Source organism: Mus caroli, chromosome 11, assembly GCF_900094665.2.
Source record: "Mus caroli chromosome 11, CAROLI_EIJ_v1.1, whole genome shotgun sequence".
In the NCBI taxonomy this organism is placed as follows: Eukaryota; Metazoa; Chordata; class Mammalia; order Rodentia; family Muridae; genus Mus; species Mus caroli.
This window is the reverse complement of record NC_034580.1, coordinates 113,535,761-113,549,260: the sequence shown is the minus strand read 5'-3', so window position 1 is coordinate 113,549,260 and position 13,500 is coordinate 113,535,761. Positions and strand designations below refer to the sequence as shown.

Below are 13,500 nucleotides of genomic sequence, written 5' to 3'. Positions count from 1 at the left end.
GTTTCCAGGTTCTCGGCCTCTCTAGAGTACGTATGGCCACTGTTGAATTGCCTAGCCTCTGTTGGTTGTAGGCAATCTAATAAACCCTCTTTTATATATCAATCACACATCTATCAGGTCTGCTCCTGGAGAGAACACTCTCCCACTGTCTTTCCAGGAAGCCCAACTTTTAAGATACTGCTTTCTCCTTCCACCCACACAATTCAAAACGTCACCCCAACCTATCACTCTGATTGTGAACATGATTTTAAAAGCACACAGTCATCAAAATTTACTGCCTAGCATATTTTAAACATGTACAGACTAATTTATAAAGAAAAAATACTTAGTATATATGCTAAAAAAAAAGAAAAGAAAAAGAAAATGGGGGGGTGAGGCAGTATGAGAGTGGTACACACCTGTATCTCAGCACTCGGGAGGCAGAGGCAGGCGGATCCCTCTGATTTGGGGGCCAACCTGGTCTACAAAATGAGTTCCAGGACAGCAAGGGCTATACAGAGAAACCCTGTCTCGAGAGAGATTAAAAAAAAAAATAAGTAAAAAGAGAAAGAAAAACCCCCATGAGGCTTAGGGGCAGGTCTCAGTCTTTCCCAGGCATCCTCATTACCCCAGGGTCTCAGCTTCTCCTGCTGCACCATCAGCAGTCACTGAAAAATCATCACATTTGCTCATCTTCCTTACACGTGTGCAATGAGTACTTAGTAATTTTTCAAGTCCCGATTAATTTTTCTTTAACTTTTCTTTGGTTACTAGCAAGAAGACTACCATTTAAAGAACATTTGTCAACTAATATGCTTGACACATTTTCTTCTTTTGACAGTTATCTATGCTCAAAGGCACAGAACTAGTTTCTCCAAGACTGGGATTGGGTGACCACTTCTTTGTTTCTGGGTTTGCTCTACAGAGCTATGTAATTAATTAATTCCTTCCTTCCTCCCTCAGTGCTGGGGATGGAAAAGAAACCCTTCTGTAAGATAGGAAAGCACTATACCGTAACTCACTCACTGCCTGCAACGATAATTTTAGATAGTTTACATTAGCTAAACTGATGGCTGGAAACACAACAGGTAAGCAAGAGCTGATGTTTGTTGTTTGCTTAACACAATCACTGTGAGTCATCATGACCTTGATCATAAAGAACATCAAAGAGCAATGCTAATGCAAACCTAAAAACTAAACACAACGTCTTTCATGTTTTAGCTAAAAACCAAACACGTCAGAAATAAAAGCATCATCAATTTTAGTTTATGCACCAAAGCTCTGAGGTACAAGACCAGCGGTCCCTCTTCTCCCCCCATCTGACCTGTCGTGAACTTTCAGGGAACTATCTCCCAAAGACCCCTTCTGCCCATTTTCAGTCAGCACCTTCTCATGTTAGCCGCGGACAATCACTGACATGCTCTGGTTCCTGCAGACCTGCCCTTTCTGAAGCCGTCCTAGGTGTGAATGCTAGGGTCTTTACTTGGTATGTATTTGTGTCTGATTGGCTGCACAGTGATGGAATCGATCTCGGGGCAAGTACTTCACTGAGAGGCCCCACACCCCAGCTAGTATATTTCTAAGACTCAATTTGTTCTAGGATTACACTACATTACTGCTATTACTACTGCTGCTGAATGAATGGAGGAGACAGGCTCTTGTTATGAAGCCATGGCTAGACTAGAACTGGCTCTATAGACCAGGCTGGCCTAACACTCATGGAGATCCACCTGCTTCTGCCTCCTGTGTAGTGGGATTAAAGGCAGGCAATACCATACCATACCAGGTTCCATTACTTTTGATTATTGAGTAGTACTCTGAAGTACTCATTGCACACTTCTTTACACACTTACCAGCAACCGTATCTGGACCATCTCCACCCCTCCCATTCCTATTTTCTGACAGTGGCTGATCTAATAGATGTGAAGGGTGCTTCATTCACTGTACAGTCATTTCTCCAGTGTTAGTCCATGTCAACCGCCTGATGAAACATCTGTGGAAATCTCTTCTGTTTTAAAGTGGGATATTTTACTACTAACTTCTGATGGTTTGTTTTCTTTCCCAGGTGTGGGACATGTCTTTAATCCTAGCACTTGGGAGGAAGAGACAGATCATTTCTGTGAGTTCAAGGTCGGCCAGGGATGCATAATGAGATCTTATTATTTTGCCCAGGCTGGTTTTTGACTCCAGGGCTCAAGTGATCTTCCTGCTTTTCTACAAATTTCAATTACTTACATGTCTCTCCTGAAAATCACAATCGTAAACTAAAAAAGTAAAACCCAGCCAAATAAACAAAAGATAACATGCTTATCCCAAAACATCAGCTGTTTGAGTCTCTCTACCAGGTAAAACTTTGAGGCTGACAATACTCTATTCCTGTGAACTTCTGTATTAAAGAACAACAACAAAAAAAAAGAACCCTGATACACAGTAGGAAAAATGGGTCAAGTGAGGGAAATTGCTTTCCTACCAGGACGTGAGACTGAATAGAAGTGGCTGAATTAGACAGAAGAAAGGAAGCATCACCATTCATACTTGGCTTTTGTATATCAAAGGCTCAGCTTCCTTTGCACTTAGCCCATTAACTAAAGCATTCCGGCTTCAAGGTGACACAGATTCTTCCCCCTCCCCCTTCACAGAAATGCCCCCCCCCATAACATATTAAATCTAGAATCCTAAACAGACTTAAAAATTTCAGAAATTTTTAAATTTTCAAATAATGCTCTAAGAAAAACCTACTGCTGTGGCATAATAAAAATACCCCACAAGCTCTCTCACTAGGGACAGGTACACTACTGCCTGAGCCATCTGGATGCCACAGTCAGGAATCTGGGGAAGGAACGCTTACACTAGGTTTTTCACACATGAATACTGTTTCTTCTATACACATCAAAGTAAAGTTTTTCCATTTAAAGCCCCAAATGACACTGATTGGGGCTGTCAGCTTCCACACTCATTAGAGACACATGTACCACTGGTTAAGAAATCTTTTATGAATAGACCAGATACTTCAGATCAAATATGCAGTACTAAAGATCCCCTAGATCTTAAACTTGCTAAAAATCACTGTCTAAATGAGAAAATGTAAGAGAGCTGTTTGGGTGGAGAGAACTGAAGACAGGTAGGCCCGGCCTTGTCTCTCATCTATGTAGAGAATAAACAAGGCTCGCGTAGTGATTTGCCTTGGCACTGACAGCACTCCTGAGGTAGTGCTACTGTGACATTCAGAATCCTTTCACTGGTGGCTTAGCAGACCGTATACTGCTCCTGCATCCAGGCTTTCTTTACTCCATCTCTGATGTACAGAACTTCAAGATAGCGAAAGGGAAAGAAGAGTGGGAACAGTAAGCTTTGCAAGAGGACCCAGGGAGAATTCTGGGTACATCTGAATTCAGAGGATATCTGAAGGTTGAATTCTGAAACTGTTAAGACTAATTTAAAGCCGGGTGTGGTGGCGCATGCCTTTAATCCCAGCACTCAGGAAGCAGAGAAAGGTGGATTTCTGAGTTCGAGGCCAGCCTGGTCTACAAAGTGAGTTCCAGGACAGCCAGAGCTATACAGAGAAACCCTGGGGGGGGGGGGGGGGACTAATTTAAGATTCACTTAAAAAAAATCATGTTAGAAAATTAGGATTTACCAAATCCTAATTCTGCCATACATCCAAGCTTAAAGAGATACATGCAGGTTATTGAAAGAACTCTATCTGGGGACTAGAAGGGCAGCTCAGTGGGAAGGCCCTTGCTTATTAGCATGCATGAGACTGGGCTCTCAGAAACAGGATCAATGAACAACTACCTTGTGAAATTTCTTTTCTTTTCTTTTTTTTTTTTTTTTGTGAAATTTCTGATAAGACTAGTTAATCAATAAAAAGTGATTTCAGGAAATGAATTTGATACCATCCTTTAAAAACCCTGTGACTAAGTGAACAAGCTTACATGTATGCAATCAGCTTGGCCAGACAGACACCTTCCTTGAACTGTGCTCATATTTTCAATGGGCTCATATCTAAAGAGAGCTATCCAGTGTGTAGATACAACTTCCTATTTTTTACTCAAACCAAAAGTTTTAATGTCTGTGAGAAGTATCATGTGCTGTTCTTTCTCGATTTTACTAGGGACATTCACTGGCAGTGCCAGGGAAAAGGAAGAAGCCATTCCTCCAGGTACCCACACAAAAAAGGAATGCAAGGATCTCACAGTAGGTGGACTCACTGCCCTTCTACCTTCCTCCCAACTAGGCGGAGTTGAAAACTCAGTCATTATCTTAAAGCAAAAGTATCAATTTTCAACTTCCCTCTTTCCCTCATTATCATTTGTGGAAACAGCATCACTGAAGAAATAGATGACTCAGAATTGAAAATATTTATTTATTCTCTATACAGAGAAACTTCTCTAGTAGCCAACTATAGCACTCATCCCTGAAAGTATAGTTTTAAAGGTTTATTTTTATTAATGTAGCTGTGTGAGCATATGACATGTGTACAGGTGGCTGTGGAAACCAGAAGAGGGCATCAGATCTCCTGAAGCTGAAGTTCCTTTGAGTGCTGGAAACAGAATTCTGTTCCTCTGCAAGAACACCCAATACTCTTAACTGTTGAGCCATCTTTCTATACGCTGGAAATTTTTATCTTAATATTTATGAAACACCATAACTACTATAGGGATTACAAAGATGAACAGGTAACTCCTACTAACAAGTAATTAAAGTCTAATAAGGAAATGATCACTGTAATGAAGAGTTTTGCACTAATGTACAACCAGTTAAGTACAAGACATTAACTGCAATGATGGTTAAGGTTCTCCTCACTTGTCTGTGGAAGAAGAAAAACAATTTTGACCTGTTTTAAAGTTTTCTCATGTAGAATGTAATCCTAGCATTTAGGTTGTTGAGGCAAAACAATGTTGAGTTCAAGGCTAACTTGAATTACACAGTTAAGACCTTGTCTCAAAAAAACCCACAACAAATAGAAAGTTCCCCCATTCTATTCTAAAGGAGTAAACAAGGAAAAAGTATATTCTGGGTTTGTTTTTTTCCTTTGTTAAACAAGATGCATTGCTCTTGAAGTTGATGAAGTTATGTTTGCCTAACCTATAAAATGTTGTCACCTAAAACACAACAACAACAAAGCTACTAAGGTAGCTATGTTGTAATATTCATGTGATAACTCAACTTTGCTTCTGTGCAGCTTGGAAAAACATATTTCTTGGGGTGCTATGTAAGTTGTCAGTTTCTTAGCGTAGGATATTCATAGAACTTGATTTCGTTGAGAGTAGTCCCCACAATTAACAGCACATCCCACTCTCATGGGTTAGCTGCATGACTGGGTTTTGCTGTAATGCAAAATTTTACCCCTGAACAAAACCTCACACAATAAGCTCTCTTGCTCCAAACATATCTACCAAGGATGCACTGTATTGAGCAGGACATTTCAACATAGCTTCTTGGGGACTTAATTTTAAGCCCCCTGGGCACACCCTACACAAAGTAGCTAGCCAAGAGCCTTATCTCTTAGAATTCCTTCCTTCTGACAACCCACACCATCCCTGTGCATTCTGTCCTTCAAAATCTTAACATCTCTCAGTTCCACCCCATTTTCCTGCCACCCAGGCCACCTGTCTCACACAGCCAGTCACACTGCCCACAATTTGAACACTACATCTGGTCAAGAAATGGTCCTCATCCATCACTGCTCATGTCAAGCGCATCAACAAGCATCAACAGTGTCCAAGCAGGTAAACAATTATGGTTCTACCCAATATTGTCCCTACTAAGCCTCACTACCAACACAAAACTAACACAAAACCCACTAGTAATACAAAAGCTAGCTCTCGGTGCTCACATAGGTTATTAGGCACAATGAGTCCCTCTCTGTCTCGGCTGAGGTGTTCCTCCACACTTGGTTTGCTCATTGTCTCCTTGCAGAGTTAGCACTTTCTTCCAAGGAAGTTCCATCTTTCAGGATCAAGACTTTTCTGGACCAATTGTGTATTTCCACAACATATCCCATCAAACCATTTTCTCTTCTGAGAGATGGGCATATCCTCAGCATTTCCCAAAGGCAGTTAGTTCTTCTGAACTACAAGTTAGTCTGGAGGGAAACTTCTTAGTGGTCACGGAAGACTGGGAAGCATGTTTTGAAACTCACCCTTACAAAGACGATAGGGTAAATACACGACTACATAAGTATGCAACATCATAGATTTTTGCCAAATTCCTGTACGAATGTGGCTTCCTCTAAACCTTTCTTGATTACTGTCTGTTTACACAGCAGGTAACATCAGCAGGTCAACTCTAGGAAGTATATAAGTCCCTTCTTTCACTGTGGCTGTGTACACAGAAAACAGCAGCAGGGAACAAAAAGGCCTAGCATTGGAGGACCTGAGGCACAGATGACTAATAGCTGACAAATCAATCTATACCAGCCAAGGTTCCTCATCTCTATACATGACCAGAAGAGCCACACTTACTAGCTAATACAAGGAAAGACTTGGAAAACATGCTGTCAATACTAGCAGGAGGATGGGTGGAGCACCATGCACTGGAAGTGAGATTAAGAGTCTACTTGAAAAGCTACATTATTTCTATATGTGAGGGCTTTGAGGTACATAAACGTGAAATCTGGGATCTCCTATCAACTATAGGATAGTATGGAAATTACTTCTTTGTTTTCCTACTTGCTCACCTGTGAAATGGGAGCAATAAAAAAGGCAACTCCTTTAAAGGAGTATTGTAACTAGTAAGTATTATATAGTCTGACATGGAGCCACAGTGAATGTTTGTTAGTTACGGACTTTTTAAGGCTTTGCTTAACTGGAGATCTGAGTGACAGAACACTGTCCATCATTCCTACCTCGCAGCTGTCCTAAGCAATTCAGTGGCACCAGGGCTCACAGAACCACCACTTTCTTTCCTCAAGGTGTTTTCTGACAGAAGCTTTGCTCCAAATATCAGCCCACAGCCTCTCATTCATAACAAGTTTACCAGGCCTGTTCCTTGCACTCTTCCTCTTTCTCAGTATTTCATATTTTATGTGGATTATAAGGAAACAGGAATACTACTGCACCCCTCTCCCACAGCTTCTGAACAACTCTGTTGTTGATCTCTTGCCTTAGCAAGAAGGTAAAGAAGGAAATCCACAGGGCCTGAGCTACCAGCTCCGAATTGCAAATCTAGCTTAATTCCTGCTTGCTAATTTAACTTGGATTCTCTTGCTTTTGCTCAAAGAGTAATTAAAAAGAAATTACCTTTGGAAAGAAAAAGTACACAACATCTTTGCCAGGCTCAAGCCAAGCAAGTGAGTTTTGATGTGAAAGATTTTCGTCTTGCTCATCTGAAAACACACACAGAAGGAGGCATACATCCCTAAGAACCACTGTGCCATGAATGCGCTTTGGTGTCAGTCTTGTCAAAAGACTGTGCATGATGGCAAAGGCCTTCACCAGGGATACTTTTCTGGCTACTGAGAATAACCTGACTTGATGCTGTGATACTGTAGGTCCACAGCTCAAGCTTTCTGAGGAAGAAAGCACCAATATATTAAGAATATTGTCAGGCTGGAGAGATGGCTCAGCGGTTAAAAGCACTGACTGCTCTTCCAAAGGTCCTGAGTTCAAATCCCAGCAACCACATGGTGGCTCACAACCATCCATAATGAGATCTAACACCCTCTTCTGGTGTGTCTGAAGACAGCTACAGTGTACTTACATATAATAAAAAAATTGATCTTTGGGCCAGAACGAGTGGGGCCGGAGAGAGGAGGAAAAAAAAAAAGAATATTGTCTGCCAGAGGTCTAAAGAAGGAAGATTGAAGGCTCCTGGGGGATCATTTATTATACGAAAGAAAGAAAGAAAGAAAGAAAGAAAGAAAGAAAGAAAGAAAGAAAGAAAGAAAGAAAGCGGCTACCAGCTTCAATGACAGAGAACTGACAATTTAAAAAACTGCTGTGGCAGAAAGGTGGATTATGAAGAAGCAAATGGAAAGACCAACTCAGCCTGCTCTCTAGGGAAGCATCTCCCAAAGGGCTCCTCAGCCTGTGACTATACATGGCCAGGTGAGCTCATGTGTTTATAACAGCAAAGATGTGTTGCAACAAATAGGCCAAGGGAGGGGTGTGTGTGATGGTGACAACTCCATATTCGAATTCCTAGAAAAAGCATTGGTCTGTAAGAGACACACACTCCAGAAGCCACATTCTTATCCACACTTAATCCCAACTATATCAGCCACAGAATTCACAGGAGTAGGAAGGCTGCTTTCACAGGACTGATCCTGCAGTGGTGTGCAGCTGTGGAAGGCGGGCTCAGGAGAGTGTGTACACTGTCTGCACTGCCTCAGGGATGTTTCATGGCTGGGTGCCCAGACTGTCTAGCTCTGCACACAACTCTATAGTGTTTTGAGGGCTACACAGGAGGAATGCATTCTTAAATTAACAAACAGCTCTCCATCCCCGAAAAGCCTCTTCATCCTTTGAAAGCGTGTGAGGCCGCCAAGAAGTCACTTTTAGTGCAACTCCAAAAATGGCCCAAAGTGTATGGAGTTGCAAAGCACTCTGAACATGCAAAACCTTGTTATATAGAAGTGGAGGATGAAAATAAACCAAACATGCTCTGGACAGAGGTTATCACTTATCTGTTTCACATCACTTACATGCATTCTCTGTTAGGGTTACACAATCATTTCTACCAAGTAATCTTCATTATTTGTGATTATATTTCTGAAGAATTGTGTATAGCCTGAAAATGTATCAACGGGAACACATTTATGGTTAAAGTCTATTTCTAAAAGGTTTATTCTTTTGTAAGAAACACTCTCCTCAAAACAGCACAAGTATTTAAGAGCAAATCTGTAAAAATTTAATTTGCATTCATCAAACTGTCTTAAAGAAAGTAAATCTGTAAATCTACCCCTAGATGTTAACTAGTTCACAAATGACGCTCCACTCTCTTCACTCAAAGCTGTGTCTTCAAATGCAGTGATAAAGATGCTAGTATCTGTAAGTCTCCTTCATTTGAAGCCATTTACCCTGACAGAGGACTTCATCTCTCGCTCACTTCCATTCTCTCACCTGCACAAAGTCTGAACGAGGAGAGGTAAAGCTTATCTGATTACCTCCAAGCAATTTCAGTCAAAGGAATCCAAACCCAACCACACAAAAACTGCCACCTGGCTTTTCTGGGCTCATTTGGAACCCTCCTGTCCTGCCTGATGGGGCTCTGTCTCCTGCTCCCCCAGAGCATACCTCTCTGGGTCCCAAGAACTTCTGTAATCTTGCCTCATCTTTTTCATACTTTCTCCAAACAAAATCTTTGCTACATTCAACCCTAAAATCACCAATTTTCTTTCTTGTAAAATTTTCTCAGGGGCCAGAGAAATGGCTCACTGGTTAAGAGTACTACCAGCTGCTCTTCCAGAGGACCTGGGTTCAATTCCCAGCACCCACACGGCAGTTCACAGCTATCTGTAAATCCAGTTCCAGGACATCCAACACCGTGGACATGCAGGCAAACCATCAAAGCACAGAAAATAAAAATAAAATTTAGAAACTCCAATCTACTATCACCTTTGCACAGTAAGTCTTGAGTAAGTCGTAGTCATCACACAGTCTCACACACCAACACAGACACACACCTTCCCTTCACAGGTTTAATTCATACTGGAGAAGGTGGCAGTCTACAAAATAGCTCTTCATTTTAGGTTGTAATGGAGCTATTTATGATGCCAAAGACACTTAACACACTCAAACCAAACCACACAAGAAAGTAATGCTACTAATCATGTCGACCCCATCAACCCCTCCCCCCCCCACACACACACACACCCGTCAATGTCAACTTGGATCCAGCAAGAGTAAGTTCACAGGCAGGACCTCCTTTTCCCTAGCTGGTGGCTATGAAGATACAGACACTGGATTCTTAGCCAGTATTGCAGAAATTTTATCTTCCCTATAAAGCTCCCTTCAATCAGTAAAAAGTTGCCTCTCACCCCAGTCCTGACTTCCTCCCTCCCAGGCTTAGTTCTGAGTGATAGTATTTGGAAGAACACACAATTACTTCAGTAAGGTCACTGCTTAACAAAAGGTGGCAGGAATGAGGAATTGTCCTTTAAAGTTTCAAATAATCTCCAAGTGCCTTGGCAACTTTTTAGCCAAGGATGTCGAATGAAACAATGCACCTTACTCCAGCACTCAACTCCTTATTCCAAAATGCCAAGTCAATTAAACATAAATATAAACCTATTAGAAAATAACCCTTCTTATTAACCGTATATCTGCTCCTTATGACAACACAAAACAAAGAGGAAGACCAGCATTTACTAGAGTCCCTATAACCACCAAAACATTTAAACACCAGAATCAAAAGTGGAATTAAAATTAACCCTTTGCCAATCTCAGGGTCTAAACTGACAGCTTACTAGCACATGGGAGGTCACTGTCAGATTGTTTTGGACAAGAAGCATGAGTTTAAATTCATAGTTTTAAAATCAGATCCATATAATTAAATCATATGTGTAGGATGCACAATTTAACTATTACTTTCTGAACTACTAAATTCTGATTACTCAAAATATAAAATAAAAATAGACTCTAAGAATCTTATGAAAACACAAGTACTAAGATAATTCGATAGGGGGAAAAAGTCTTTTCAGTATTGGTAAACAAAGTCCCAACTATTCAGACTCCCCCCATGAATAAAATCAATTTCGTCAATATAACAGAACCCTGTATTTTAGACACCTCATTTCCTCAATAAAAGCATCTTAATGAGTGCCACACTGAAATGTCCAAAGCAAGGCTCACCTCTTCTGTTCTGGGGGAAAAAATGTAATTTTCTTCAAGGTGCCCTCTGCCAGCCAAGTTCAACTAGCTTGGGCTGTCTTATCTAACTCAGCATTTCATTTCCTAGGGAAAGAAGTCTGCAATCCAGGAATATAATTGTCAGCACCCCATATACAGTTCAAACTGTCCTCTGAAGCCACTCAGGTCACATTTTTAGGGTCTGAACTAATTCACATAGTTATTCCAGTCCAAAGACAGGAAATTGCATAAAATAACTGCATATACAGTCAGGTGCCATTCAGAGATGTGGTGATGAATAGACTATCTATACTGGCACAAGGTGGTTAATGTGCACACCAGACACTCAGAAAACAACCACTACCATCAGAACCTGGGCAGTACAATGGAGCAAACGAGCCAGGAGACTCCGACGTGCAACTCCTTCAAGATGCCCAAGTTAGCCATCAACGGAGCACCATTTTTGAGTTTTGAACCTATGTTTCACTCCCAGAAGCCAATGGGCAGACCACTCAAATGGAAGTTTCATCTGGCGAAGGCAAAGGTTGGACAGAACTCAACTAATTACACACGGAAGCACCAGCACTGTCAGAAGTCTCAGAACGCCATAGGTGCAGCCGAGCCCCGCCGGCTCCTCCTCCTCCCCGGCTCCCTCACAGCATCCCAGCACCATCCTTCATCAAGATTCCTCCAGCGACGCGCAGCGCGCGCGCCAACCGTCTCCTCGCCCGGCCAACGCACAGGGAGATGGGGGTGGGGGACAGCTTCAGGTCCACATCTGCAGGTTTTAACTGCTTCGGAAGCATTCGCTACATCTCACCTACTTGGCGAAGCCGCGGACCAAGCTACCCTAAAAAAGCAGAGACGGCGTCGGGGCGCTCGGGTTTCCTTATCTGTTAACCGGGTCGAGGTAGCTGCATTGGCGGCGGTGGCGGTGCGTCTTCCTAGCACGCAAGCACTCCGCAGTCGGTTTGCAACACCGTTACAAATAAATCCACCTCATTTCACAACTGTAGGGGGCCCTCGGGGTCGCCCATGGCTCACCAAACAACGCCACACTGCGGATCGGTGTATGCCACCCTTTGGAAACGCACGGTCTGCAGGGGACCATGCAAGGGGAGCGGGTATCATCCACCACTGCATTAGTTTTATGAGAGCGAGCGAGCGAGCGCGGGGATTGGGGGGACGGCTAAGCGTCCGACCCCTGGGTCCCCATCCAGATGCCGCACGCCCGGCCAGGAGCTCGCAGTCCGTGCCTCTCCTCCGCCCGTCAACCCCGGCCGGCGCCGCACGCGGGTAGCTCGGGGCCGCCGCGCTCCGGCTCGGCCGAACAAAGGGCCCGAAGAACTCCGGGCGCAGCGGCGGTGGCGCTCTCACCTGGGCTCCGTCCCCGGCGGCCGCTCCGCGGGGCTCCGGCGGCGCGGGCCTGGCGGTGGAGAGGTCGCTCTCGGCCGCCCGGGGCCCTCGGGGGCGCTCCGGCGGCGGGGGCCCGCTCAGTGCCGGCGCCGCAGGATCGAGTCCGGGCGCGGGCGGCGGGTGGGCGGCGGCACGTCCCGGCAGGTCCAGGTCCAGTGCCCGCGACGCCGCGACGCGCCCTGCTCCTCAGTCTCGGCGGGCCGCGGCTCGGACGCAGCCCGGGTCTGAGGCGGGGACGGCGACGGGCGGCTGGGCGCGGGGCCGCTCCGCTCCCTCCGCCTCAGGCTCCGGCTCGAGCGGGCCCGCGGCGGCGGCAGCGGGAGCGCGACGGCGCGAGGACCGCCTGTCACGGGGGCGGCCGGGGTGACCCGGCGGCTCTCAGGGCTGCACGGCGACGCGGACGGCGACGGCGGCTGCGGCTCCCGGGGCCGTCGCGCTGAGGTGCGGAGCTGCCACCGCGGCCATCTTGTTGCTCTAACTGACAAGAACCCCCCCTCCCCCCGCTCCAGCCAGACGCGGCGCTCGCGCCCCCGGCCCCGCCCCGCGTGGGCCTCCAACAGGAAGTCGTACCGGCCCCCGGCACGTGACTCCCACCGCATCTGCATACCGGAGGGCGGGATGGCCAATCAGCGCCCTGATCCTGAGCTCCGCCTCCAGGCAGTGCTCCCGATCCCATTGGTTCGTCACGAAAAGACCACGCCTCCTCCTTCTCCCTTAATACCCGCCCGCGCTGTGGTCGTCCAGACCGCGCGTGGAGCGCGCGGGGGTGCGAGCTGCGCGTTCTTCACGCGACTCGGACGCGCGCCTTTCCTCGGAGCTGGAGCTCCTTCCCGGTCAATGCGGAGAGCCGTGCGGAATTCTCCCGTGGCCGCTTGCCTTCACGCTTTTGGGCACTGTGACTCCGCGTTAGCTTGCGCACCAAAGGGCCGCAGACTCAGTTCTGCGTAGCCGCCTCCGTTCTCCGGTTCTGCGCCCTGCCGTGTCCCGGGTTTGCGCGGCGTTTTCGCCCGGCGGCGCTGGCCCTCTGCGCAGCGGCGCCCTGAACCTGGCGCACGCACTGGCGCGCCTCCGGCCCGTGCCGTGCACACGCCCTGTACCTCCCTACGGTGCACACTCGTACGTGCGCGGGACGCGGCCTAGAAGCTCGCTGCGCGCTCCTGGCGGCATCCTCTTGGCCCCCCCCCCCCCCCTTCGCTCAGAGGCTCCCCGGGGATTGCTCAGCCGCGAGCCAAACAATCCGGGCTGCAAAGCAGCCCCCTGGGGAGGCCTGCTTTCCCCGCAGCTACCCCACCCCACAGCGAACGCAACCTGC

General features: G+C 45.9%; 1 protein-coding gene across 3 annotated transcripts in view; it reads right to left on the bottom strand.

Annotated features, from left to right (window-relative positions):
* Positions 1 to 13,263, bottom strand: part of Tnrc6c (trinucleotide repeat containing adaptor 6C) — a 105,971-nt gene extending 92,708 nt beyond the window's left edge. For 2 of the 3 annotated variants that reach the window (XM_029484059.1, XM_029484060.1), the window contains exon 1: positions 12,150 to 12,653. The gene's annotated coding sequence lies outside the window, so the exon portion shown is untranslated. Of the gene's footprint in view, positions 1 to 12,149; positions 12,654 to 12,795 lie in introns of those variants that run through there. The other variant, XM_029484058.1, reaches the window with a different exon arrangement.
* Between the last annotated feature and the right edge of the window lie 237 nt (positions 13,264 to 13,500).